Source organism: Lagenorhynchus albirostris, chromosome 8 (genome assembly GCF_949774975.1).
Source record: "Lagenorhynchus albirostris chromosome 8, mLagAlb1.1, whole genome shotgun sequence".
NCBI classification, from domain to species: domain Eukaryota; kingdom Metazoa; phylum Chordata; class Mammalia; order Artiodactyla; family Delphinidae; genus Lagenorhynchus; species Lagenorhynchus albirostris.
In genome coordinates, this window is record NC_083102.1 from 9,686,966 (window position 1) to 9,714,639 (window position 27,674).

Sequence of the window (27,674 nt, forward strand, 5' to 3'; positions counted from 1 at the left end):
TTTTTGCCTTCAAATTTCTGATGTTTCCTTAATTTTCTTTCTGGGTAAATCTCCTTTAGTGAGTCTCTGTATTAGAAAAGATCAAACAATGAATGAAAAAGAACTCAGATGTTAACAAAAACTTAAACAATAGAAGTATTAGAATATGAGGCATAACACATGCCTACTAAAATCTTGCAGAAAAGCAAAACAAGTTGCAAATGAATAAATGATAATCAAAATATTTTGAGTGCTGGAGATCGGTGGAAAAATGTCTTTGACATTTTTACTGAAAGTAATTTTACCTTAGATTTCTAGGTAGTCAAATCCTAATAAATTGTGATAGCCAAATAAAAAGACAGTTTTAGACATACAAAATCACAGAAAATTTATCTCCTATATGATTTAGTTTAGGATATGAATGGAGCTTATTCACCACCCAAGTTAGGAAGAAATCTGAGGAAAAGGAAGATATGAGTTCTGGAGAAAAGGGGATCTGTCTCAGGAAAACATTATCAATGATCAGCCTATTATAGTAAGAAAAAAGGCTCTACTAGAAAGTGTGTACGGCCCCGGGCGTCCCCGGGAGTCCCGACCAGCAGGACAAATCCTTGTGAGTCCGAGGAGGAACCTGTGGGGGTTGAAAAAAGGGGGAAGGGCAGGAGACGCGAAAGAATGGAGGCAAGACAGAATCCTGATCAAGCCTCAAACTTTTATTGCTGCGGTAGCTGTATTTATACACTGCAGAGAAAGGGAGGCGGGATTCAGAATGAGGGAAGTACTTGGCTAATCATCATTGGTGCTGCGTGCGCGGGCTTTCATTTTAGGCGCGAACTTCTATCTCATAAATCAGGAAGAGAAGCAGGGTGTCGGCCATCTTCTAATGGCGAAAACTTCTTGGCTCCCAACATTTCCTCCCTTTTTATTTCTTTTAAGGAGGTGGGCATTAACCGAGTGAGGGAGTAGTGACCTGAATCCTCCCGTGGACAAGGTATGTGTGTCCACACTCATCGGCTCTTGGTATCTTTTGGGGAGGAGAGGCAGAGCCAAAGATAATCTTAGCTACTAAAAGCCAAAAACAATGTTTAGATACCAACCTCTATCATAATTCAGGTATACTCACAGGGAATAACAGAGATTACCTTGTATATACATATATACACGTTTTCCCTTGTGCATGCTTTGCTGCCACACTCAACTCGGTACCCATACCCTCCATCAAAGAGGGGGGTAGGCATGTCTCTGTTTCATGCCGCTCCAGTGGAGGGGCAGCCAGAATCATCCTTTGGTTCTGCTTCTGTAATGGCGAGGCGATGGTAATGTATGAGGTTAAATTTTGAGGTAAGTGGGGAGTGCTTTCAGCCTGTCCAACAACCAGCAAAGATGACAGGATCAGGGTCACAACGGATAGCTCATGTCGTCTCTGCCGCTCTTTCAATATTAGGAGGGTCTCCATCTTTTTCTGAAAAAGAAAAAGAAATACAATCTCAGGGAAAAGGGCCCTGGATAAAATTTATTACTTTATAGAACTTATAGGTTTAATAAGGCGCTCAGGCAACCAGCGTGCTCCACCTTCTTTGGTATTATATACACATGCGGATCCCCTCCCCCAGATGAGGAGTGGATCGGGTCCATGCCATTTAAAGGTCAAAGGGTCTTTCCACATAACTTGTGCATATTGATTTTTAGTTTCTTGATGCCAAAGGCGATCAGCGGCAGATCTACCATTATTATCTAATTGTAAAAAATTAATTACAAACAGGGCATGACTAAGAATATTTTTTGGGGAATTTTTTGTAGCAGTTAAATCATTATTTTTAAGCTTGGAAATGGTATTTTTAAGGGTTTGATGGGCTCTTTCTACTATGCCTTGACCCTGGGGGTTATATGGAATTCCCGTAAGATGTTTTATTTGAAGCCGGGTGCAAAAATCTTGGAAAGCCTGGGAGGTATACCCAGGCCCATTATCTGTTTTAATTATTTGAGGCTTGCCTAAAACTGTAAAACATTGGAGCACATGTGAAATAATGTTTTTTGTGGCTTCTCCTCCCTGAAGGGAGGCATATATAAAGCCGCTAAAGGTATCAATGGACACATGAATAAATTTTAATTTTCCAAATTTAGCAAGATGGGTAACATCCATCTGCCAGATTTCATTAGGTAATAGACCTCTTGGGTTTACCCCAAGATGTGGAAGAGGTAAAAATGTAACGCACCCTGGACAATTTTTTACAATTTGTCTTGATTGTTCTCGAGTAAGCTTAAACATTAAGCGAAGAGTATGTGCATTAACATGATGTAGCTGATGAAATTGAGTAGCTTGAGAAACAGAATCAGAGGTTACGGCGCACATCAGGCGGGCATTTTTATCAGCTAAATCATTGCCCTGAGAGAGGGGTCCAGGAAGATCTGTATGAGCCCTAAGATGATCAATAAAAAAAGGCGCTTGTCTTCGAAGTATAAGACTTTGAAGTTGTTGAAAAAGGGGAACAGCATTGGAAGAGGGTTTAATATATGGAACAGTTTCTAAAAGGGGGACGGACAAAGCTATATATGAGCTGTCCGTATATAAATTAAAGGGGATATTCTGTAACATCTCAAAAACCTGAAGAATGGCAAAAAGCTCAACAAGTTGTGCTGATAAAAAGGGGGACTGTACCCTATAGGGCTGATTATTTATAACAAATACAGCAACACCGGATGATGATCCATCAGTGAATACTTGGGCAGCATCTCCCAGAGGAACAGCAGAAGTGATTTTGGGAAATATAAACAGATGTTTTCTAGCAAACTGAAGGAGCTTATCAGGTGGATAATGATTATCAATATTACCCTGAAAGGAGGATAAGGAAACAAGCCATTTATCATCAGTTTGTAATAACCAACTAAGCTCTTCTTTGGTATAGGGGAGAATCAAATGATCAGGATCTCTGCCAAAAAATTGACGGCTTTTTTCTCTGCCCAAAGTAAGAACCTGTGCTACTAAGGAAGGGTAGGTCTTAAGCACTTTATTAGGAGATACGGACAAATGTATCCACAAGAGGGGATGATCTTGCCATAGGACTCCAGTGGGTGTATGTGCAGTGGCACAAATAATCAAACTAAAGGGACGACCATAATCTAAAAAGGTAATCTGTTGACATCTAATGGCCTTTTCTACTAATTGAAGAGAATTTTTAGCCTCCTTAGTCAGCCTACGGGGTGACAAGGGATCTGATGGCCCTTGTAAAATTTCGAATAAGGGTTTTAACTCTCCCGTAGTAAGTTTAAGATACGGTCGTAGCCAATTAATATCTCCCCAAAATTTTTGAAAATCATTGAGGGTTTGCAAATGTGATACTTGTATGTGTATCTTTTGAGTGGTAATTATTTTTTCTGTTTAATTCGAAACCAAGATAATAGTATGGATCTTTTAATTGTACCTTATTTGAAGCAATTTGAAGGCCAGAGGAAGCAAGATTATCTTTTAAATCTTGATAACACTTAAGGAGTTCATCAGTTGATTTTCCAGCCAAAAGAATATCATCCATATAATGAATGATATAGATACCAGGCCAACGAGCCCTAAGAGGGTCTACAGCTTGTGCAACAAATTTTTGACATAAGGTGGGGCTATTGGCCATACCCTGCGGGAGGACCTTCCATTGAAAACGTGACATTGGGCCTTTAAAATTAATTACTGGGAGACTAAATGCAAAACGCTCTCTATCCTGAGGATGGAGAGGGATAGTAAAAAAGCAATCTTTAAGATCAATAATGATTTTAAAATAGCCAGCTGGAATGGCAATAGGAGAAGGCAAGCCAGGCTGTAAAGCTCCCATGGTAAACATTGTTTTATTAATTTCCCTAAGATCTTGGAGAAGTCGCCATGAGCCAGATCTCTTTTTTATCACAAAGATAGGGGTATTCCATGGCGAAGTAGTGGCTTCTAAATGTCCAGCGGCCAATTGTTCCTGCACTAGCTTTGTGGCAGCTGTAAGTTTTTCTTCTGTTAGAGGCCATTGGTCCACCCAAACGGGATCATTAGTTTTCCATCGTATTTTGTCCGCATGGGGCACAGGAAGGTCAATGGCCGCTAAGAAAAAGGCGAACTGCCTAGGCCCTGGCGATTTATGTTAGATGCCAGGGAAATAGGTCGTGTAATACCCTGATTATTTTTTCCTAAGCCTAAGCCTGGTAGAAACCCTTGGTTTAGCATTTGTTGGGTCACCACCTCATTGGGGCTGGCCATGATTAACTTTAATTGTGACAGGATGTCACGTCCCCAAAGATTCAACGGGATATGTGGCAAAATATAAGGTTGTACCTGTCCAGTATTACCTTCAGTATCTATCCATGTAAGAACTTTAGAACTCCGTTTAGGATTGGTAGAATGTCCTATGCCTTGTAAATGAGTTATAGACACTGTACAAGGCCAAGAGGAGGGCCAATATTTTTCCGAAATAATTGTTGCATCGGCTCCTGTATCGACTAAACCCTCAAATTTCTTTCCATCTAACCACAGGGTTAGGAGTGGCCTTTCAGGAGTAATTTGTTGGACCCAATAAACATCTGAGGAGCCAAAAGCAGCATCTGCTCTAGGACAATTAGTATGGCTCTAATTTAAAGAATTTAGGGGCAACAATACTAACTGTGCTATCCTTTGACCTTTAGGGATTGATATAGGGCCTTGTAAAGCAGATGCCAAAAGGGTAATTTGACCTGAATAATCATTATCAATAACACCAGGTATAATTTGGAGGCCAGCCAAAGCGTAACTACCTCTTCCTAAAATTAAACCAAAAGTATTTGGGGGCAGGGGGCCATAAACTTCTGTGGAAATTGGTTGTACTCCTTGTTCTGGGACTAATATTGAGTCGGTGGAGGCACAGAGGTCCAATCCTGCGCTTCCGGGTGTGGCTCGACAGAGGGAGCCAACATCTGGGTGCAGGGAACTTGTCCAGATTTTTGAGGAACAAACCGAATTGCCCCTTGGTTTGGTTCCAAGGAAGGGGCCAGGGGCTGGCCCCGTGAAAAGTTTCCCTGTTTTTTGGGGAGCAATTGGCCATTTATATCCGTTTTTGAAAAACATTCTGAAGACCAATGTTTGCCTCTTTTACAACGAGGGCAAACGGTGGTGGGAGGAGCCCGGGATTGATATTGGGGTTGTTGTGGGTTAGCCTTTAATGACTGTCCTTGTCTATGTAATGAACAATTCCGGGCAAAATGTCCAGGTTGTTTGCAATTATAGCAAGTTTTTTGTTGTTTATCTAGGACGGATGTATCTTTAATAAAATCTTTTAGAGCAGCTCCAATCGCAAGACCAACAGAATGGGAGGGACCAATTCCGGAGCACAACTTAATGTAATCAGCCAGGCTACCACCACGATGAGCCCGAAGGGCAGCTTGGCAGGCCGGATTGGCATTTTCATAAGCTAAATGTTTAACAAAGGCATTATCAGTTTCACTATCACCCACTACACGCTCGGCGGCGTCCGTGAGGCGGCTAATAAACTCACAATAAGGCTCTTCTGGTCCCTGGCGAATTTTTGCCAAGGAAGTTGTGGGCGAACCCTTAGGCGGAAGACGGCGCCAGGCCTTAAGGCCAGCATGTTGTATTTGAGCCAACAAACCAGGGGGAAAAGCAGCCTGAGACTCATTGGATTCATAGGGGGGACGGCCAAGTAATTTATCTCGGGTCCATGATCGGGAAGTTCTGTTTTCAGCATTTCTTTGGGCAGTTTCTCTACAATTTTCTGCAAATTCAGTGCGCCATAAAACAAAATCTCCCCCAGAAAGGGTGGCCCGAGCCAGGGTAAGCCAATCATTTGGGGTCAGCCAGCGATCGCTTAATCCCTCCAAGATTGCCAATGTATAAGGGGCTGTGGGCCCATAATTATTGACAGCAGATTTTAAATCTTTTATATGTTTTAAATTGAGGCAGCGATATTTATGTTCAAAAGGGCCGCCCCCAGAAGAATTATGAATATCTGGTCCCTCATCAGGTTCAGGAGATTCTTCTCCCTCTTCCTCTTCCCCTTCCTCACTATCTTCAGCTTGAATTTCACCTTGAGTGGGTAAATTTTGACTGCGAGTAACAGGGAAGGCTAACTTAATGGATCCTGGTTTTTGTCGAAGCGGGGGTTTATTGGGACCGTTCGAGACATTAAAAGAAGTAAGCTCCACCTCAAGGGCCTTAAGCTCCTTTAGGAGATCCAAGCGTTCCCGTTTTTGTTGTAAAACATCTCTCAAAGAGGAAATTTCCTGGGTTAAGGCCATCTTAGCCTGTCGAAGGGGATCAATCAGGGGGGCAATGGGAGCAGGGGCGCTAAAGGCAGGCATCTGATGAGGAGTATTATAAGATGGTGGAGGCTTCAAAAGGGGGAATCCCCAGGGATCATCATTGCGATGATAACGAGCAGCCTGCTCATCGAAAGTTTCCTGATCTTGGGGGGAAAGCTGGTCATCATTGGGATCACCCTTAATAGCAGTAAGGGAAGGATAAATCTTTGGGATAACTTTATCATCTGTGGGATAATGATGACCGGTTTCTGGAATTTTTGGGAACTCTTCATTTGAACCCATATCAATGGTAACGGATGGACAAGCTGAATGGAGACGAGAGGCTGCTTTAAGAATTGTTTCCCCGGTCTCTACAACCTTTTGGACATCGGGGTCAAAAAAAATGACCCATGAGAATCTCCCTAATTAAATTCCAATACGAAAATGCAGTCACAGGCACTTTAGAAGGCCCAAAGGTTTGATAATAATCATTTAAACAATTTCCTACACGATTCCAGCATTTTTTATCTATTGTCCCTTCCTGTGGGAACCATGGGCAAACATCAGACAAGAACATAAAAAATTCACGCAAATCTTTTTTTTCTAGCCTTAATCTTCCGCATCTTGAGGGAATCCTCGATCCCCTGAAGAAAGAGTTCATGGGAACTCAATTCCTGTCCCATATTTATAGCTCCGCTTACCTTATCCTCAGGTCACGACTGCCGAAGGGCGGCCAGTCCTCCGGGGACCTAATCAAGCTGCACTTTCGAGTAAGTCTCGCAGCGGCTCAGTGGGTGCCTGGCCAGGCGTTCGTAAGCGTGCTACCTCCGTCAGGATCCGTTCCTCGAGCCCCACGTTGGGCGCCAATTGTGTACGGCCCCGGGCGTCCCCGGGAGTCCCGACCAGCAGGACAAATCCTTGTGAGTCCGAGGAGGAACCTGTGGGGGTTGAAAAAAGGGGGAAGGGCAGGAGACGCGAAAGAATGGAGGCAAGACAGAATCCTGATCAAGCCTCAAACTTTTATTGCTGCGGTAGCTGTATTTATACACTGCAGAGAAAGGGAGGCGGGATTCAGAATGAGGGAAGTACTTGGCTAATCATCATTGGTGCTGCGTGCGCGGGCTTTCATTTTAGGCGCGAACTTCTATCTCATAAATCAGGAAGAGAAGCAGGGTGTCGGCCATCTTCTAATGGCGAAAACTTCTTGGCTCCCAACAAGAAAGGGCTGTGAGAAATAAAGCAATGACACCAAGCCTTTGAACATTTGGAAAAAAATAAAGAATACTAAAAACACTGGTGACTGGTATATGGCTAGTTTGAACAATAAGTTTATAGAAATTTATTTATGGAGCTATGATTAAATTATTAACTCCTGGGGGAACATTACACAAGAAAATAATTGTTAACATAATAAACTAGTAACACAAGAAACCACGTTTAGACAGTCAAAATAATGTAAATATTGATCAGTGTTTTATCTATAAGTTAGAATATACTTATATTAAGAGGATGTAGGGAAGGGATTTTAGCATTAAAATATTTGGTAATATTTGATTTTTTTAAATAGATACACATTTAAAAAATAAAGTCCAAAAAGACTTTATATTTCAATAATTCACAAACTTATATTACCCAAACCCTTTCATCATTCACTCAGTAGAGTTTTCCAACTTTTTTTTAAGTTATCAGCCTTCTTCCCAGAAGAATCCATTTTATTTCCAGATCTTATTTTAATCTCAGCAACGATTAACGCAAGCCTTAAGATATTTGAAACCTGTTTTGCATTTTCATTAATCTTTAGTCAGGTGGAGGCTATACCCCACTCACTTAAAATTTTTTCTTAGAAGGTATTTTACTCTACAGTTCAAAGCTATAATAAACATTTTTTGTAAGGCTGCATTGAAATATAAAAAGCATTTTAGATGTTTTACACTTAATTTTTCCAAATAGAACTTGTTTTCCAAAAGTAGCTTAAACTGGAAATATTTTTATATATGTAAAAGCAAACCAATAATGAATCAACAGATTAAAAGTAATTATTAATATATTTACAAAGAATAACAGAAACAAATTATTTTCTATGCTTTATAAATAGATACTTATTACATAAATGAATGAGTTTTGGTAGAATTTTACTAAAACAATAAACATGCATACAGTGTGTTTTAAAAATTGTGTAGAAAATTGAATTGATCGGATACATATTAGAAAATCTCTGTTGTGATGTTATACTTTAGTTTACAACTATTAGTGATATTTCCTTCTCTGTTTTCTAAGTCATCGGTTCATTTCTGATGTAGTTAAAAAACAAATAAAAAGCAAGCAAGCTGACCAAATTTCCTTTTTAAGAATTAAATGCAAAGTAAGGGTAAAAAGTATCTTCCTGATTGATGGCTTAAGCCTTCTTCCCTGTGAAATTGGCATGAGTTGTAGCTAAGTTCATTATTATTCATAAATGTCTCAAGGTCAATTTCACTTTCTTTCATTTTCTTTCATATCACTTGTGGTTAAACTTGTTGAAGAAATGACCTCTGAAGAACGTAAGAATTAGAATGAATATTCAGAGCCTGAAAATAAGGGCAGTAACATGCATTTTATTTTAATATTTAGGGAAAGATCTCTTATGAACAAAGGAATGACTTTCTCTTCACTGGTTTTCAGGTGGGGTGTAATTGAAAGGATTTTTTGGTAAACTACCTACCCAGTACTCATCATGCTTTCCCTTTTGCTAATATAACTCTGGGGTTCTTTATATTGTACATAGCCACTGGAACAGTCTTTCCCAACTCTGAGTGTATCTTGGATTCACCTAGAAAAATTTCATACCATAGGAATGCCTTTGCCCTTTCACAGAAATTCTGATTTCATTAATCCTAATGAAGCCTAGGCATTGGTATTTTTAGAAGCAGTACTACTGCTGATACTCCAGTTGATAACAGTATGTAGCCAGGATTGAAAAACAATACTAGAATTAGTCATAAGTTTAGATTTCAACAGAAACCCGTTCTACATGATTTAAACAGGGAAAGAAACTATTAAAGGATATTTAATGTTAAAATATTAAAGGATATTTAGACAGGGAAAGAAAATATTAAAGGCTCTTTATCCAGAAGAGCCCAAGAATCAGGTTTGGGAGCAGAAGAGGCATAACACTGAGCCTGTGTCACCACCTGACTACTCCAGGGCTAAGGTACCATGGTTACGATAGAGACTCCTGCCACTTCCACCCCCAGTGTTATATTTTTATGCTGCCACCTTCTTAAGACTTGATTTCACCATCTACCTTTGAGAATAGCTCATGACTGAACTGCATTTAAGTAATTCTCATTCTGCATTTTGTTGGCTGATGGGGGTTGCATGCTCGTTGCTTAGGTGCATGGGATGCTGGGAAAATGTATTCTCAGGTAGTGTTAAGGGAACACTAAGAAACTTTAGGAAGGCTACAGTGGCCTGCTGGTATTGAGAGAGAGTAATAAGAGAAAGAAAAATTGGATCCAAAAAGAAAACTACTTAAGTTTTGAGGTTTTGTGAGGGGTATGGGAAATTAGGGGTGGGGGGAAATGGGTGAATATTCTTAGAAGGGTGGCCATGTTATGCATTGGATTTATTTTGATATCTTTAGCAAGAAAAAAGTGAAAAAAATGATACAATGAAGTCATTTGGGGACAGATATATTAATAACCTGAAAATTATCATTCTATAACACTTTTAGAAATCCTTAATCTATTACAACTAAATCTATAGAAAAGTAGAAGAAATTATACTTTCAGAAAGAAAACTGGGTAGAACAGTTCTTGTAAAATCAACCAAAATTTTGAATTAAAATTTTTATTGAAGTATAGTTGATCTACGATGTTGTGTTAAAATATTTTTCTTTTTCTTTTTTTTTTTTTTTTTGTGGTACAAGGACCTCTCACTGTTGTGGCCTCTCACGTTGCGGAGCACAGGCTCTGGACGTGCAGGCTCAGCGGCCATGGCTAATGGGCCCAGCCGCTCCGCGGCATGTGGGATCTTCCCGGACCGGGCCACGAACCCGTGTCCCCTGCATCGGCAGGCGGACTCTCAACCACTGCGCCACCAGGGAAGCCCTAAAATTTTTTTCTTTTTAAACCCAATGGCAAGCAGGCATAAATGTAAGGAAAAGGGCCCAGAAATGGAACTAAATCAGGAACTTGAAATTAAGAGTATTCAAAGGCCTTCTCTCAATGGGCAATTCTGTCAAAACTTGAAGCAATTCAATAATTACTTTGAAGACTTTGTGGAATAAAGGGGGCAAAAAATAAACCCCAGAGCTCACAGAAAATAGGGAATCTGACAAAATGTCTCTCTACAAAGCTGCTACCCCAAAGGCTATACCTGCAGTATAAGAGTGAAAACAAATAATACTTTCACACAAAAAGGTAGAAGAAACAGCCGCGGGAGATCAGCTGGGTGCTTTGTGACCACCTAGAGGGGTGGGATAGGGAGGGTGGGAGGGAGGGAGACCCAAGAGGAAAGAGATATGGGGACATCTGTATATGTATAACTGATTCACTTTATTATAAAGCAGAAACTAACCCACCATTGTAAAGCAACTATACTCCAATAAAGATGTTAAAAAAAACAAACAAACAGAAACTTGTTTTCTTAACCCTTAAACTAGATGGGGACAAGAAAAAACATTCCATCTGAGAATTTATAAGCACCAGTGATCCCTTGCATCATTTTGTAGTACATATTTGTGCTACCTGTGTGGCCCACGAAGACCTCAAAGAGAAAAATTAATACAAAGAAGTCTGGAATTGAAAGCACCCACAGGTGACAGGCAAACATAAATCCTTTCAACAGGAACTCAAAGTTAATCAGGGCCTTGGAAAATTTCCCATTGAAAGAAGGCATAAAATTCAGAAAGTAATAGAAAAGATATTGGTAAACATCTAAACCAATGTAAGCAAGACTTGGCTGTATATTATAACCTACAAAATGCCATTTAAGGGGTATAATAAAAGCAAGCTAAAATAGTGGAGAAATATGATATACAATAGAAGGAATGAATGGAGCTAAGCCTTGTACTCTTTGGAGCCCAGAGGTGTGTATGCAGGGGTGTTATTGAAGTTGATTAACTTTAGATATGCTTAAGCCTAGTAACAATTATTTTGGGTATTGTTAAAAATGATATATCAATAACCATTTGCAGAATGGATATAGAGAATAGCATTTAAAATAGTAAAAGGAGAAATATGGAGTAAAGAAAACCTTATCAATCAAATATAAGAAAAGTACAAGTAGGCAAAGCTGACACTGACTGTCATAACAACCCCCAAATCGGTCTCTTAGCACAATTAAGTTTTGTTTTTCTCTCAAGTCAGTCTAATGCATTTCCAGGATGGAGCTGGGCAGTGTGGGCAGGGTGATCTTCCATAAACTCTTAGCCCAGCAGATGGTTCTGCTACTTTTAGGACCTCAGCATCCTCCCCTTGATCCTTTGCAGAGCCACTTTCCAAGGAATTGTTCACAGGAAAATGTCTCAAGAGCAGAATTCAGATATCACTTCTTTGAAATTATTAACAATATCCCTAAATACTGATGATCCCCTCACTGGAGACCCATTTCACATTGCACATATGTCTTTAAGGGACATGCACCCCACATTTTTACCAAAATATAACCACTTTTTCTAGCAAGTGTTTATATTAAGATGTTCCTGGATCTGAAGGATTTCTAAAAGGCTTCTGCTGAGCAAATATTTAGTAAGCCGAGTGATATAAACTTGGGATCAGAATAACACAAGTCAGTTTTGCCTGTTCACATCAGACTAGAGGAACCCTTGCACCACACTCTTGTTCTTCATTTAGTGGTGGATTGAGACTGGACTAATGTTTTTGGCACAAGGCTCATGATAGAACCGGAGATGTTCTTCTGTTTTCTTGTCCTACCCTTGGCATTAAGCAGTCCATGAGTCTGGGCCTTGGGGAAGGATATTTCTCAGAAATCATAGAGCTCTTCCCCTGTAATAGCAAAACTGCAATCTTCTATTTCTTCAAACACTAAAAAAAAAAACCTTAATATTTGAATTTCTTTGTGATTTTAAAGTGTTTGTTGTTTCTGCTTGTTCTTAAAATATCTCGTTTTGCTTGGGTTTGGTAATCTCACTGTGAGCTCATCTATATTGAATTTTTTAAAGGTTTTATTCTTTTTCTTTCTAAAGGTTTGACATTTTTGTGTTTCAACTTTTGTCATATTTTGTCTTTTTTTTTGCATTTACATCAAAGATTATGGTCTGAATGATTTAAATTTTTTACAATTAAAAATTTCCCGGACTAGTTTCTGATTAAATTTTGCCAATTTCCCATGAGTAATTAAATATCGTATTAGCCTTTGACTCTTACAGAGTCCTGGAGAGGTTGAACTGGCTAGGAAAAATTGCAAATTTGCATCTGATTCTTAGCTCTATCTGCTTGTCAGTGAGGTGTTGACTGCTCAAGCCAAGGTTGTCCATTTGAAATCCACTCCTTTACAGGACCATTGCAAGCCTCCAAATTCTGTGACACTGAAGGTTTAACCACACCTAGTAAATAAATGTATGGGGAATTCTGCCACGTGCCAGGGCACTGTGCAAGAACAAGGCATACATGACTCCTGAAGGAGAGCAGCTTTATTTGGTTTGATATAATAACAAATGGATTCAATTTTGACAGTGTGAGCTGATTGCTCAATCCATAGTCGTCATCTTTTCCTGATTCTCTGGGCTCTGCCATTTGGGTTGGAGGATGTACCTGCTCATCTTGTGGGCTTCCTCTCCTAAGATGGGATCGAATGGCATCTGCTTGGCAGCCGTGTCAGGTGGCACAGCAAGGGGTGTCATGAGGATTGCCAATGTCTACTCTTCTAGTTACACACTATTGGGTGATCTTTATGACCTTAATCTCTTTCACCTCCAAGATCCAGTTCAGTGTACCCCCAGAAAAGGTTTTTAAAATTCCTCCTAAACCTAGTTTCTTGTGGAAACAGGATAGCCTTCATTCCCTTCCATTTCATCAAGAGCTCCAAAACAGCCCTTCCTTTTGCCTGACAAGTAGTAGGTTCCCTTGGTGGTTATTGGCGGCCATAAAATGTTCATCTTTCTCACAAGAAAAGAGGAAAAAGAAGCATTTGTACCTCCCTCAAGTGAGTGTGGTTATTTCTGAAATGTTCCTTCTCAATCACTTGATAAGGGTATTCCAAATTTTGATAAGAGATTCATGTCGCAGTTTCTCTGCACGTGTCTTGGCCATCACATCCTAAGCAGATTTGGAAGGATACCTGTTTTGCCCATGTTTGTACCTACTTCATAGGGTTGTTGCATGGATTAAATGAGGTGATGAATGTAAAAATGATTATAAAGTGCCTGGCACAGTATAAGTTCCATATAGGCATTTCCTATTATCATCTGTAGTATTATTGCTATTAAGAGTATCCATTCACCACATGCCCTGAGCATAGATGCCTGAACTAATCCTGTTGAAATCCAACAAAGTAAAAATCAGACTCTGGTCTGCTAGCTTAATTCCCAATTTGTTTTAGGTCCAGGCTGGAACTATTCTTGTGGTTGGCTCCTTTGACTCACGGACACTCTTTGTCATTTGTCCTTACTCCTCTGTCTTCATCATCTTCAGTAATTGGAAAAAGTGAAAACAAAATCAAGTGTGGTTAGAATGAGCTTGAATTGGAGTACCGTTCAGTGTTTACTTTCTGCGTACCTACTGTACTAGTTCAGGTCCATGCTTCTTGGATTTCAATATTCCCTAGCCAGCACGTTCTGTACCAATTTTCCAGAATGGATAAAAATTCAATCCCCCTGGAAGAAATTCACAAGGCTAATCTATAAATCTTTCTCTTTGATTTTTTTTTATTCTTCCCGAAGTCTTTATTTGAGATGTAATTCAGCTAAAATGAATGCAAGAACTCAAGGAGGACAGTCAGCCATTTCTTCAAGTTTTAATCTTCTCAACATCAAAACAATACTATTACTGAGGCAGCTTGGTATAGTGTCTTAGCTGCTGCTCAAATGCTTATGACTTGAGTATCTAATTTTTGGAAAGAATCTTCCGTATATGACAATTAATTGTTTCACTTTTTGGAAGGCACACAACCTTCCCCAGAGCCTGCCTCAATATTATAGACCATGTCTTACGTCACGAAATCAGACTGGGTCAGATAGGATTATATTAGCTGCACTGTATTCTTTTCTCTGCAAGGAGAGATTTAGTTTATTTTAGAAAATCAGAGACTGAAATAGGAAATTTCCCCCTTCTCAGGTAATCTGGTTTGTCTGAAACGTTAATGGTTTTTTTTGTTTGTTTCGTTTTTTAATTTCTGTCAAGTTTCCCCTAGGAAGAGGAAATATTACCTTTTGGGATAATAGACTTAAAACTGGGCAGAGGCGATTTTTTGCAGTACACAAAAACATTCCAAGGAGTACACAGTTGATCCAAGGATAACATGGGTGTTAGAGCCGCTGACCCTCCACACAGTCAAAAATCCGTGTGTAGTTTTATAGTTAGCCTTTGTATTCCTGGTTTCTTCATATCCCAGGTTCCACATTTGAGGATCAAGTACAGAACATATAGCACTGTAGTACATATTTAGTGAAAGAAATCCACATATACATGGACCCCGGCAGTTCAAACCCATACTGCTCAAAGGGCAAAGAGTATTTTCAGTAAATCATATCCTAGAAATTCAAATTCCGTACCTGTTCTTTCCTAAGATTTATCAGCCTGAGACTGTGCCATCGATTGTGCTGGGGTGTAAAACAAAGCGACGGCTTGAAATAAGAATTATTTTCCAGAAAGACACCTTTAATTAAGGCAGCCTTCTTTGTCCCTGTCTCATGTACATTTCTGTTTCTAAAGTGGCCTTAGAAACAGATAGTTTGTTGGGATTTATATATATATATATATTTTAGAGCAGGACAGTAGAGAAACAATGACAGTTTTCATTTGGAGAACTTCCCTCTCTCATTCACCAACTATTGTGAAAGAATTAATTACTCCTGGGAGAGTCCTGCGAAAGAAGAAGCAAGGGAGCTTCTGTAAGAAATATTGAAGGTGGCAGAAGCACACTCTTTCACCCATCCAAGATATTCATGGGAAGACTCTGTCTTATCTATCTTAGAACTAGAATTCAGAAACAAGCTGGTTGTCATGGGAATGCATATTAATATGTTTATTTGAATTGAGAAATGAAGTCAGACTTTCTCTGACAGAAAGAATTCTGATCCGGCTGATCAGGTGGAAAATATTGACTGTTTTTTTCCAATTAGCTTATGTGGCTGACATTTTCCAAATTGGATAAGGTAAATCTGTATGTCCAGGTTTTGACAAACATATATCATAAAGACTGTGATGAGATTAAAACATTTTATCCAAAACATTTATTGGCAAAGACATATTGAAATGAATAATCTTTCAATCTTCCCAAACCTTTCTGAATATATTGAGTTAATCAAGGTGTGTTGAGGTCAAAGACTAACAGTATAATTAAAAGGCATTTGATAAGGCTCAGTAAGATTTTTTGTTTGTGGGTTTTTTCTTTTTCATTTTCCCATAGTCTCAAGAAATTGAGAACTGAATGAGTCGACAGAGTAATACATTCATTTGCAGTATTCACAAATTATGTCCAACATAATTTAACCTTATATGGGCACTTATATGGACAGGTTTATTTAAACCATTTATTTTTATTAAAAGCTAAAAATATAGTGTAAGTGTTTAAACTGGTGATGAATAATTTCAGATTCCAACCTAAAATAATGTGTGAGAGATCATACAATGCAATTTTTAAAGTACAAACTAATTAAAATATTTCAAAAATTCACTATTCTGGAAAATAGAGACTGGGTTATTGTCTATGGCTGTGAGTGTGGAGCAGGAAAGAGGGGCAGGGAAATTGACTAATATACTTTTCATTCTTTTGTGATGAACCTATAGCAAAAAATAGGTATATATATTTTATTAATCAGATTATTCTGCTACAGTATGTTTCTTGGAGCAAGTTTTGTGACTTTTTTATTATTTTTTTATTATTTTTATTATTTTTGTTCTTATTCATCCATATAAAATGATTCCTATTCCTTTTAATTCTTTTCAGATTTGGCTAGGACCATGTTTTCGTAGCACTTAATTCTACAAAAAAAAAAAAATGTGATTTTTTTAAAACCTGGGTTTGACTATCCTAAGAAAAGAATCTTGTTTATAACAGTAAAGCAGGACTTATCAAACCCAGGTATCTCTATATTGTGAAATATCTGGGACCTTCTCATTCCTGGACCAGGGCTGAAGTACCTCCTGCTATCGGGTTCATGCTGTTCTTAATGCAGGGGCAGAAGCTAAAGGGGCTTAGTGGAAACACAGTGGACTTCGAGTCTCTGCTTGAAATTAGCACTCTCTTACTTCTGCCCACATTCTATTGGGCAAAGATGTCACATGACTAAGTCTAAAGTCATCGGGACAATGAAATATACTCCACCTATGGGGAAGCATTGCAAAGGCTCATGGGGAGGACTGTGAATGCCGAATCCTATTACAGACAGGAAGCAAGGACCTGGAAGCCCTGCCTGCCTGTCCATGGAAGATAAGAAATGCATACAAGGTTATTCATTGCTGCATTGTTAGTAATAATAAGAGCATTGATTTGTAAACGTTATGGAGAGGTATCAGACAGACTGTCTCTCTCAGTACATCTATCCTTTCTCTTAGAAAAGTGTATGGTTGACAGTAACGCTCTCTGTGTTAAAAATTCCTATTTCCAGCAGCCATTGTGCTTGAGTTTTTTTCAAGGTGCAAAGTGATCTTTCCTGGACTACAGATCTTACATCATTTAAAACATGAACTTGTGCTTCCAATTCATTCATTCAATAAATATTTATGGAGGGCCTGGTATGGTTCAGGCTGACTTATATTGAAGAAGTCTGATGGATTAGGGTTGTAGGAAAGGCATAATTAACCCTGCAGAGAACAAAATTCAGTACCTCTCAATCCTGGTTTTTCTTACTTGGCTGCCTCTGCCAATGTCCTAGCCCAGCTTATTGGTACAGGGGTTTGAGAGAAATGAAGAATGGGTAGACTTGTGACACTAGGAGCTAGGAGTCTATGACAAGAAATTCTTTGGAAGAAAATTAGGTCAACTTAAAAAATGTGCTTGAGGGTGTTTGTTTGGGCCTAATATTACTGCAGAAATGTCTGTGGAAGGTCCCAGTCACCAGTCACCAGTGCATAGCCAGCGTATGCTTTTAAAAGGTTTGTTCGTTTGTTTGTTTTTTTGAGGATTTCTGGCCTGAGAAGGCTCTGAAGGAATATTCTAACTTGGGAAGGCAGGTAGTATGTTACAGGGCTTTAAAAGTAGGGAAGCAAGCAAAACGTAGCTTGTTTTGGACTTAATTGATTAAAGATGTTTCTCAAAAAAGAGAAAAACTATACTATGGATTAGAAGCCACTGTTTGGGCATTTTTAGAAGGACAATTAGGAAAATGTGTGAATAAGCCATTTCAGACAAGAATGCAGGAGGGCTGCAGTGAAGTGTTCTCAGTTCTCCAGTGTCATGTGCACTTTACTGGTAAGAAATATTTAAGTTCCATTGGTAATATTAAGAACTGGAGATTTTGGGTGTCTCCCAGAACCAAATTCTTGGGATTTTTTTGATACATGGTATTGTTACCAAGAGAAGCTTTTTGAGCAGGAGTTGGCAGACTGCAGCTTCAGCCGGTTTCTCTAAATAAAGTTTTATTGAAACACAGCTATACCTGTTTATTTACATATTATCTACGACTGCCTTCACAGTATAACAGCAGAGTTGAATAGCTGACACATTTTCTTATGACCCACAAAGCTGAAAACATTTACTATTTATCTCTTTGTAGAAAAACCTTGTAGACACTTGTTCTAGTAGTAGGTTGGTGGTCATATTTGTCAGCCAGGGCTGCCATAACAAAGTACCACAGTCTAGGTGACTTAAGCAAGAGAGTGTTTCTCACAGTTTTGGAGACTGGAAATCTAAGATCTAAGTGCCCTCAGGTTTGGTGGTTGGGCATGCATTTCTTCTTGGCTTTTAGATGGTCACCTTCTTGCTATATCCGCACAGGGCCTTTCCTCTGTGTGTGTACAGATAGAGAGCAAGAGCTCTGGTCTGTCCTTCTTATCAGACTAGGGCCTCACCCTTATGACCTCATTTAATTGAAATTTCCCTGTCTGCAAATGCAGTCACATTGGGGGTTAGGGTTTTGGCATTCAAATTTTGAGGGAACAAAATTCAGTGCATGGGCTTCCCTGGTGACACAGTGGTTGAGATGCAGGGGACACGGGTTCATGTCATATGCACTGAATTTTTTTTTTTTTTTTTTGCGGTACGCGGGCCTCTCACTGTTGTGGCCTCTCCCATTGCGGAGCACAGGCTCTGGACGCACAGGCTCAGTGGCCATGGCTCACGGGCCCAGCCGCTCCGCGGCATGTGGGATCTTCCCGGACCGGGGCACGAACCCGTGTCCCCTGCATGAACCCCTGTCCCCTGCATCGGCAGGCGGACTCTCAACCACTGCGCCACCAGGGAAGCCCATATTTCTTTTGTTTGTTTGTTTTTTAACCAATCAATAGACTTTAAAAGTCCTACTAAATGATACACTACACTTTGATATTTAAAGTGATTAAAAATATTGTTTCAAGAGAAATGGTTATAGTCTCCACCTTACTATAACCACCAAATTCTTTCAGCCCTCTGGCAACCACTTGAGAACTTAGAAATGGCTTTAGTCTCTTCAGATGCTTCCTTCCAACTCCTGGGATTTGATGAGCTCATTTAATTATTTTCAAAATATGTTATCATCATGTTTTCTCTTGTCCTTAATTAAATTAATACAAGTTCCCAGTTATATTCATTCCTCAATGCTTTTTACTTTCGGTCTTTGTCTTCAGGTGTCTCTTTGGATCCATTTATTGTTTTACTCAAGTCCTTTCTCAAGTATGGAAATATGGAACGTGGGGAGACACATTTTCTAAATTCGTGCATAGGCACAAGTATCTTTCTAATCACCCAGAGAGATGGAGTAGTTCTTGGGATTCTTAGATTTTGAACCATTGTCTCATGAGCCATTCTATGAACTATTCTCTCTCAGACTTTTCCATTGCTTCCTAGTTCCCTGTGTTACATATGAAAAATCTCAACCGAGTTTGATTCATCTCCACATTTAGTCTAGAAATCTGTAAGATTTTGTTTTCTTTATTCTTCCACGTCTGGAATTCTTCCATACTCTTCCAACCAGAGTAGGTTGACATGTGTGTAAGCTTTGTCATCAATTCTGTCTGTGACTGAGGGATCTCTTTCAGTCTTATAAGGCAAACCATTCCACAGCTGAGGGGAGTATTCATCTATAGTGTTAATCATTACCCCGTAAGCTCTCTTCATTTTCTTTTGTTCCCTTTTGCAGAATTTTTAAGAATGCCCCATGGAAAATTCTTTTTATATCTATCTTGGTCTGTTTGAGATTTTTATCAGGTTTCATAATTTTTCCCTGTCTGTCTCTGTCTGTCTTTTCAATCCACCACTAATTATATTCTCAATGATAACAACTCTTTTTACAGTTCATCTATAGAAACCTTATTTTAAACAAAAAAATTCTGTAAAGTCTTTCTTCTGGGCTCTAATCACATAACCCCAAGAATTATTATATTTTAAATTTTGTTTGGACTCTTTTCCTTCAGTTCTAATTAAAAGGCGACCCTTTCTGCTACATGTTCAGCTTGATTTTAATCCTTTAGGCTTTGATTCCCTTAGATGTGGGGTTTTAGTTTGGTTTAGTTAATTTGTTTGTTTCTTTTGCCATCTTGTATCATTTTGCTAGAGCCTCTTGACCGGAGTCTGGCTAGTTTGGTAAGGGCACAATCTTTCTTTTTCTTGAGGGTTATCATTAACAGATGGGCTTTGCTGAATTGAGTTTTCCTGCCATCATCAGAAACTGAAAGAAATCTAGACATCCAGGGTAATTCCCTATCCCATGGGTGGTGGAATTGGAGAGTCAGTTTAGAAGCACCAGCATTAAAGTGACTATTGAAAGTCTGCCCTCAGGGCATTTACAAGGTTCTGCCACCTGACTCTGCAGGGAACCAGGAAAGCATAAATTCTGCCTCAATCAGTGGTTCTCTAACTTGGATGCAGAGTTTTAAAAAAAAACAGGGATTCTGGGTTATTCACAGTGCTCAGGTCACATCCAAGACCTACTCAGTTAGAATTTCTAGGATTGAAACCCCAGCATCAGTACTTTTTATAGTTCCTCACTTGACTCTAACAAGTAACCAACACTGACTTAAGGGCTCCAGGAAACGCAGACCCTCTCTTTTATCACTGATAACCTCGGCTACTCCCCCTGGACCAACACTTATTCTACTAGTAGACTTCACCTGTTTTGGCTCTTGTGCTACTCCAGATAGATGGGGAGGATGGGATGGAACTGTGTTTGTTACCTTCCCAGAATTTGACATGTGGGAGATGTTCTCTCTCTTTTGAATTTTTTATTTATTTTTTATTTTTTTATTTTTATTTTTTTTTTTTGCGGTGCGCGGGCCTCTCACTGTTGTGGCCTCTCCCGTTGCGGAGCACAGGCTCTGGACGCGCAGGCTCAGCAGCCATGGCTTACGGGCCCAGCCGCTCCGCGGCATGTGGGATCTTCCCGGACTGGGGCACGAACCCGTGTCCCCTGCATCGGCAGGCGGACTCCCAACCACTGCGCCACCAGGGAAGCCCTGAATTTTTTAAATTAATTGTCTGTAAACGATCACACCACATAATCACTTGATTAAAATTAATTTTTTCAGTATGATTAGCTTCTCTCAGGAAGACAATTTACCTTCTTTTCTCTTTAACAGTACAAGTGGGAGATCACTCCCACTGGTCATATTCTTTGATTCAGTGTTTTCATTCCCTCAGCACTTGGACAGTTTTTTGTTCTTATGTGATGCTTTTTCAACCTCACAAAACTTGAAGAGAAAGTCTTATAATTTATATTCTAAATGCCTAGTATTACAATTATTTTTCAAGTTCTGGCCTAGTATTCTGTTTAACTTAGTATGTTTATTTATCTAAATAAATAAAAGGAAATGATTTCTCAAAATGACAATGTGACACATTCCCACCAATTTTTATTTCTCGAAATATATTTATATCACTTAGCTTGTCATGGAAGCACATCAAATAGTTTTTCTCCATCCTCAAAATATCTAATGCTGTTCCTTTTAAAATATTCTCTGATGTTTAATGAACCATATGCTATGGCTTAAGAATCTGGGAATCTTATTGCTTGGTTTTAATTCAGTTTCACTCTAGATACTTTCAGCCTTTATACTGTTAATTGACCTTAAATATTTAGTCTTTGAGAATAGATCAAATGAGATTTAATCAGCTTCATGAGAAGCCATTCTCTTATAAATAATTATATTGCTTTAAAACTAAGAGAAAAATCAGTATGATAGATTTTTCACTGATAATATGAAAAAAAAAGTCACAACAGACATTTTCTTGTTTTATCCTGCTGCAAAGAAATAGACAAGTCTTAATTTGGGGAGAATTTACAAGGTAAAAACTTAGAAAATATAACAGGACGAATCCATCTGTTCCTCAAGAATTGTCCATTTTATGAACACGTATAGTATTTTAGAAACCCAGCAGGGCGCATTTCTTGAAACTCATATTGAAAAAGGTATATCAGTAGGCAGCAGAAGTGTTAACAGGAGGGGGCCAGCAAACTTAATGCTACTATACATATGTATTATTTTCTCTTTTCATACCCTGCACGCTTTCTCCGACACATGTATTATTGCTTTGTCAGTTGATTTGTTAAACTATGGAATAATTCAATATACAAATAGCTAAATAATAGTAGCTGTATTTCTTCACTTATTTTTCTTGAATTTAACTTGTCTGATTTTCAAAAATTCTTGTTAAAATTCTAGCTTCCTGCCCTCTTATAAGAAGTTGGTCTTTGTAATAAAAATATAGTACAATAATTTCTAGCAGGATTTTGAAGAGCCTAGAAGAAGTATTAAATTTTTATTTTGAGAACTCCTTATTCAAGGAGAAATTATTCTGAAAACTCAAAGGCACATTTTTGTTATCATATTTGTGACATATTTATCATATTTATGTTCATTTGAAGATAAGTTCTCTATCATTGATAAATACAGATTTTTTTTCTATGTATATAAACTCAGCTTTGAAAGATTTTTTAATAAATCTACTCTAATTGCAATAGACTCCTATTTATATGTTCCCAAAGTTATTAACAGATTCAGGGAGTGGCCAATATGTTCCACTGCTGCTTTTCCTATACTCTTTCTTAGTAGCGATTGTGATGTACAGCCCTGGGCTTGTCTGGGAGGAGCCTATGGCAGCTTCCAACATCCACTTAGCTCAGGAAATACAGTGTGATACTGCATCTGATCTTAACTTTATCTCTAAATGTGGTCCCATAAGCTACTGAGTTCTCACTTGCACTAGCAAAATTGGCACCATAACGTAGGGCAGAAAGATCGAGATTCCATCTCCTCCGTTTCCCTTTTGGACAAACATGGAAATAAATAATAAATAAATAAATAATTGTAGCACACATTACCGTGAAGAGAAAAGGAAAACCATTTTTCTTTTCTATGACTTCTACTGAGATTGAAAACTATTTAAAAAGGAGTGTAGTTAACATTTACATCTCACACAAGTTTTTTTTTTTTCCAGCTTCATTCTCTAGATGACCCCCAAAGAAGGTTGTCTTAGTTACATAGGGAAATTTTCACTTGAGCAGTCATTTTCTGAAGGATATTTCATACTGAAAAGTCTTTGAAATACCATTTTTCATCTACCCACTAAACCTATTGAAAATGTCTCCACAGTACCTGAAACATTTTCTCCGTTGAAATATATCATTTTACATTACTCAGATGTTCTGAAAATTCATAAAGTGACAGTCATAATTTATTGAAATTTCTTTCTGCCAGTCAGAAATGAATAAAACTATACAGTGCATTCAAGCGGAAAAAGAAAAGAAAATGAAGAGAGTAACTCGGTACTTTTGGTTTAGAAGTAACAGAAGATTGTTCTGAGTACATAACCTTAATTTCAGCAGTTCTCTATAATTCTTAGTTTTTATTTATTTCAAGCTTGTGAAAAACTGAGCCTAAAATCGTGTGGCAAACTTTACACTGTAGATCTCTAATAAGATTGTTCTTTTACTGACATCAATAATTATTCAGTATTTTTCTGTGGGATTCCAACAATTTAGCCTTGTTTCCTTTATGCCTCAGCTGTCTTTTACTTATTTACTTTCTAGAAGATGGCTGAAGGGCCCCTGCTGCCCATTCCTTTTGTAGGTTCGGAGCCTGGGGAGTGTCTAGGTTTGTTCTTATCTCTGCTGATTTTGAACTTTTTTCCTGCACTTCCATCTGCTTTTGTTTCACTAGCTATACATGTCCATCTGATTAATGCAAAAGTGATGTTATATTGAATGGCTCTTTTTCTTACTTTACAGGAGAGTTAAGGATACAAGGTACCAACAACAGAGGATTGGTATAAGGATTATATGAATTAATAATGGTAATCATAACATGAGCCTGGCATAGCTCAACATATGCTCTTAGTATTTTTGTTATTATTACATGTTCTGTCATTTCAGAAAAAAAGAGAAAATAGAATTGCTTCAAATTACTTACCTTACTTTTTCAATGCATGGTATCTGTGTATGCTGTAAACTATATAAATTTTAGCAGGAAAATTTCTCAAAAATACAATTGGATAGATATCTGGAAGTGACTTCATTCCTCAATTAAACTTGAGCCATCTTTGAGGAAACATATATTTTTGAATGGCTTCACCACGATTTGTTTATTCCCCTGTGGTAGACATTATGTTTTTAAATACATTTTTTTGCTGTTATATACAACTCACAGTAATGAACTTGTGTCTATTTCTTTGCAAACTTCTTTAAGTGTATCTGTAAGGTTAAAACCAAGAAGTAGACTGCTAAGCTAAAGGGCACGAGACACTTTAATTTAGATCCATATCATGAAACTGCTCTCTGAAGTCGATGCTGATCAACAGTAGCTCTAAGAACGAATGCGTGTTCCCGGTCCCCATGTTTTTCTAACACTGCTAAATATATACTTTCAGTATCAACAATTTAACAAGTGAGAAGTGGCCTCTAGTTCTACTTCAGATGTCTCCAATTATGACTGACATCTGGCATGGTCTCATATGTTACTGGTTATTTTCAAGGGGAGAAAGGCATCTGCCTTCTCTGTTCTTCATTTTTATCCTAAAGATCCCAGACATTACTCTTGCTCTGAAATTACTTTTGTGTTTGTTGTATATCCTGCCTCTTTTTTTCTTTCATTCCATCTGCTTTAGGTTCTCATTTAATACAATCCCATCTCTTTTCCTCACAATTTCAAGTATATTGACTGTTGCCATTTCTTGTTTATAGCACATTTAAAAACACATGTCTCTGTTACACTGAGTTGTTGTGAGGACTGGATGAGCTAATACAGGCAAAGGTTTGAAACGGTGCATGGTACACAAGCGCAGGTCAAAGCCTGGCATGAAATTTTTCTTCTTTGCATTTTTAAAATATTAACATCTTACAATAAGTTGATTATCATATTATATAAAATTAAGGTTACTTTTTATTTATAAGAGCTCTTTTTATTAAGACAATATTGTCTTATATGTTGCCTTTTACATTTTTCTGGGTTTTTTTCCCCTGGAAAAACGAATGTTTATGTACATTTATTTTCTGTGTGGTTTTCACTATGGGATTATTTTAAGTGGATATTGCTTATAAATAAATGAAATCAAATAATGAGAAGGAAAATAGGGAAATTATAAGGGGGAAATTAAAGTGAAAAATAATACAGGTAAGAATAAAAACTAAAAATTTGGCTGAGCTCAAATATAAATAGGTACAAAAATTAAGAAATTAGGAAACAAAAATGAAGAAAAAAGTTAATATAAAAATTAGGCAAAAAAAAAAAAAAAAAAATTAGGCAAGGGCTTCCCTGGTGGTGTAGCGGTTGAGAGTCCACCTGCCGATGCAGGGGACACGGGTTCGTGCCCCGGTGCGGAAAGATCCCACATGCTGCGGGGCGGCTGGGCCTGTGAGTCATGGCCGCTGAGCCTGCACATCTGGAGCCTGTGCTCTGCAACGGGAGAGGCCACAACAGTGAGAGGCCCGCGTACCGCAAAAAAAAAAAAAAAAAAAAAAAAAAAAAATTAGGCAAGATGAGGAAACAAGAAAACAAATGAAAAAATATTATGCTAAAATTAAATGTGATTCAAGAAGAGAAATTAACAGAAAAAAAGTATGTTGTTCCTTCCTAGCCATTAGAACCAATTTCTTTTTTCCAAATATGTAGCATAACTGTTATCAATGCGCCATGTAGATATCCTACTTTATTGCTCCTCATCGAAACCAGAAACATATCCACATTTAGGGTCCAAAATCAGAAGGCCTAAATTCAAGTGCTGGCAACTGGGGAAATTACCTTCGGCTAATTCTTTGAAGTTGCTAAAACCATAGACACCGATTTCAGAGTTTCTCCAACTCAACTAAGAGAGTGTTAACACTCAGATCTATATATTCAGTTAGACTACGAAGTTAAATTGAGATCCCTTCTCTCCCCTAACCAATAACATAAATATATGGTAAAGAATAATTTATTGTTTTACTGTAGAATTTGTTGCAATATTTTGCGGGATGAAGAAAATATCTGGGACACCATTATTATTTTATGTTGCCAGTTGTATAACTTTGGACAAGGTGATTAATGTCAAAGTACAGTACTTTTTGAATCTAAAAGTAACTCTTAGGGGCACAAGGATAAAAATAGAAAATAGATATTAAATATGTATTCAATATGCTTCCTATGATATAACCTAACAGTGGCTATTATTGTAAAACAATACAATTTATAGAGTCAATGCAATTCCACGCATAATCCCAGCAATTTCTTTTTGTGGAGTTGGCAGGCCAATTTTAAAATTAATTTGGAAATGCAAAAGACCTAGGAAAATCAAGGCAATCCTGAAAAAAAAGTAAAAGAAGCAAACTTACATTATCAGATTTCAAGAGTTATAACGTGAAAGTAATCAAGACAGTATGATATTGGGACAAGTACAGTCATGCAGTATAATGGAACACAATGGCATAGAATAAACATTCCAAAAGTAGACCTCATATACGAAGACCTGATTGAGCACAAAGACGCCATGGCAATTTGGTGAGAATGAATAGCATTTCAATAAATGGTGCCAGATTAGCTGGATATCTGTGTGGTAAAAACAAACAAACAAACAAACAAACAAAACCCCTGAAACTTGAACCTTTATAACTTACACAGAAATTAATTCAAGCTGTATTAGGAACCTAGAGGCAAAAGGAAAACCAAAAAGCTTCCAAATGAAAACAGGGCAATATTTTTATGACCCTGGGTAGGAAAAATTTCTTTTTTTTTTTTTTTTTTGGAAAAATTTCTTTTTTTCCCCCACACTTTATTATGAAAAATTTGAAAGACATTTGTTGTAAGTACCTGTATATACATACCCTAAGTTACACTATTAACAATTTACCGTACTTGTTTTATCATATTAAATTATATCAACTTCCTTTTCTCCAAGGATGAAATCTTAGATTCTCCTAGGAACAAATTCCATAATTACCCATTTTTTTCACTTCATGAGATACAGGCAACAGTTATAGACTAGCAATACCAATATCAACACAAATTAGGTTTCTAACCAAATAATTTTAACGTGATTTAGGGTTCCTATTCTTTTTAGTTGGTATCCCACTAGCTATGTAAAGATAATTATGTTTTAAATTCACTTGAAATATTTTTCTATCTTTGATTATACCAGCAATTCATTATACAAGTCAATTCATTTGCTTCATGTTACTCTTATATTTTTAGGGATTGCTTATTTAATTAGAGTTTGATTTTTACCTAAAATTTATGTGGTCTTAAACTCAGGTTGATGGAAATAATATATTAAAAGAAGTGTAACTTCTATCCCTGTATATGCCACCTTGTTTTCTCCCACCTCTCCATAAACAATCATTATCTAAAATTAATTTTGTTTTAAACTACCATTGTTTTATTTTAACACAATGAAAATGTTCTCCTCTTGCTTTGTTCATTTGTTTTTGTTTTTAATAGCCTTTATTTTTTTAGGGCAGTTTTATATTCACAACAATATTAAGCAGAAGATACAGAGATTTCCTGTATAGCCCCTACCCTAACACATGCACAAACTCATCATTATCACCATACCCCACCTGAGTGGTAAAGGCGCTACAATTGATGAACCTACGTGTCACATCAGTGTTATTCAAAGTCCATACTTTACATTAGGATTCACTCAATTCATCCGTCCCTCCCCCCAACTGCTAG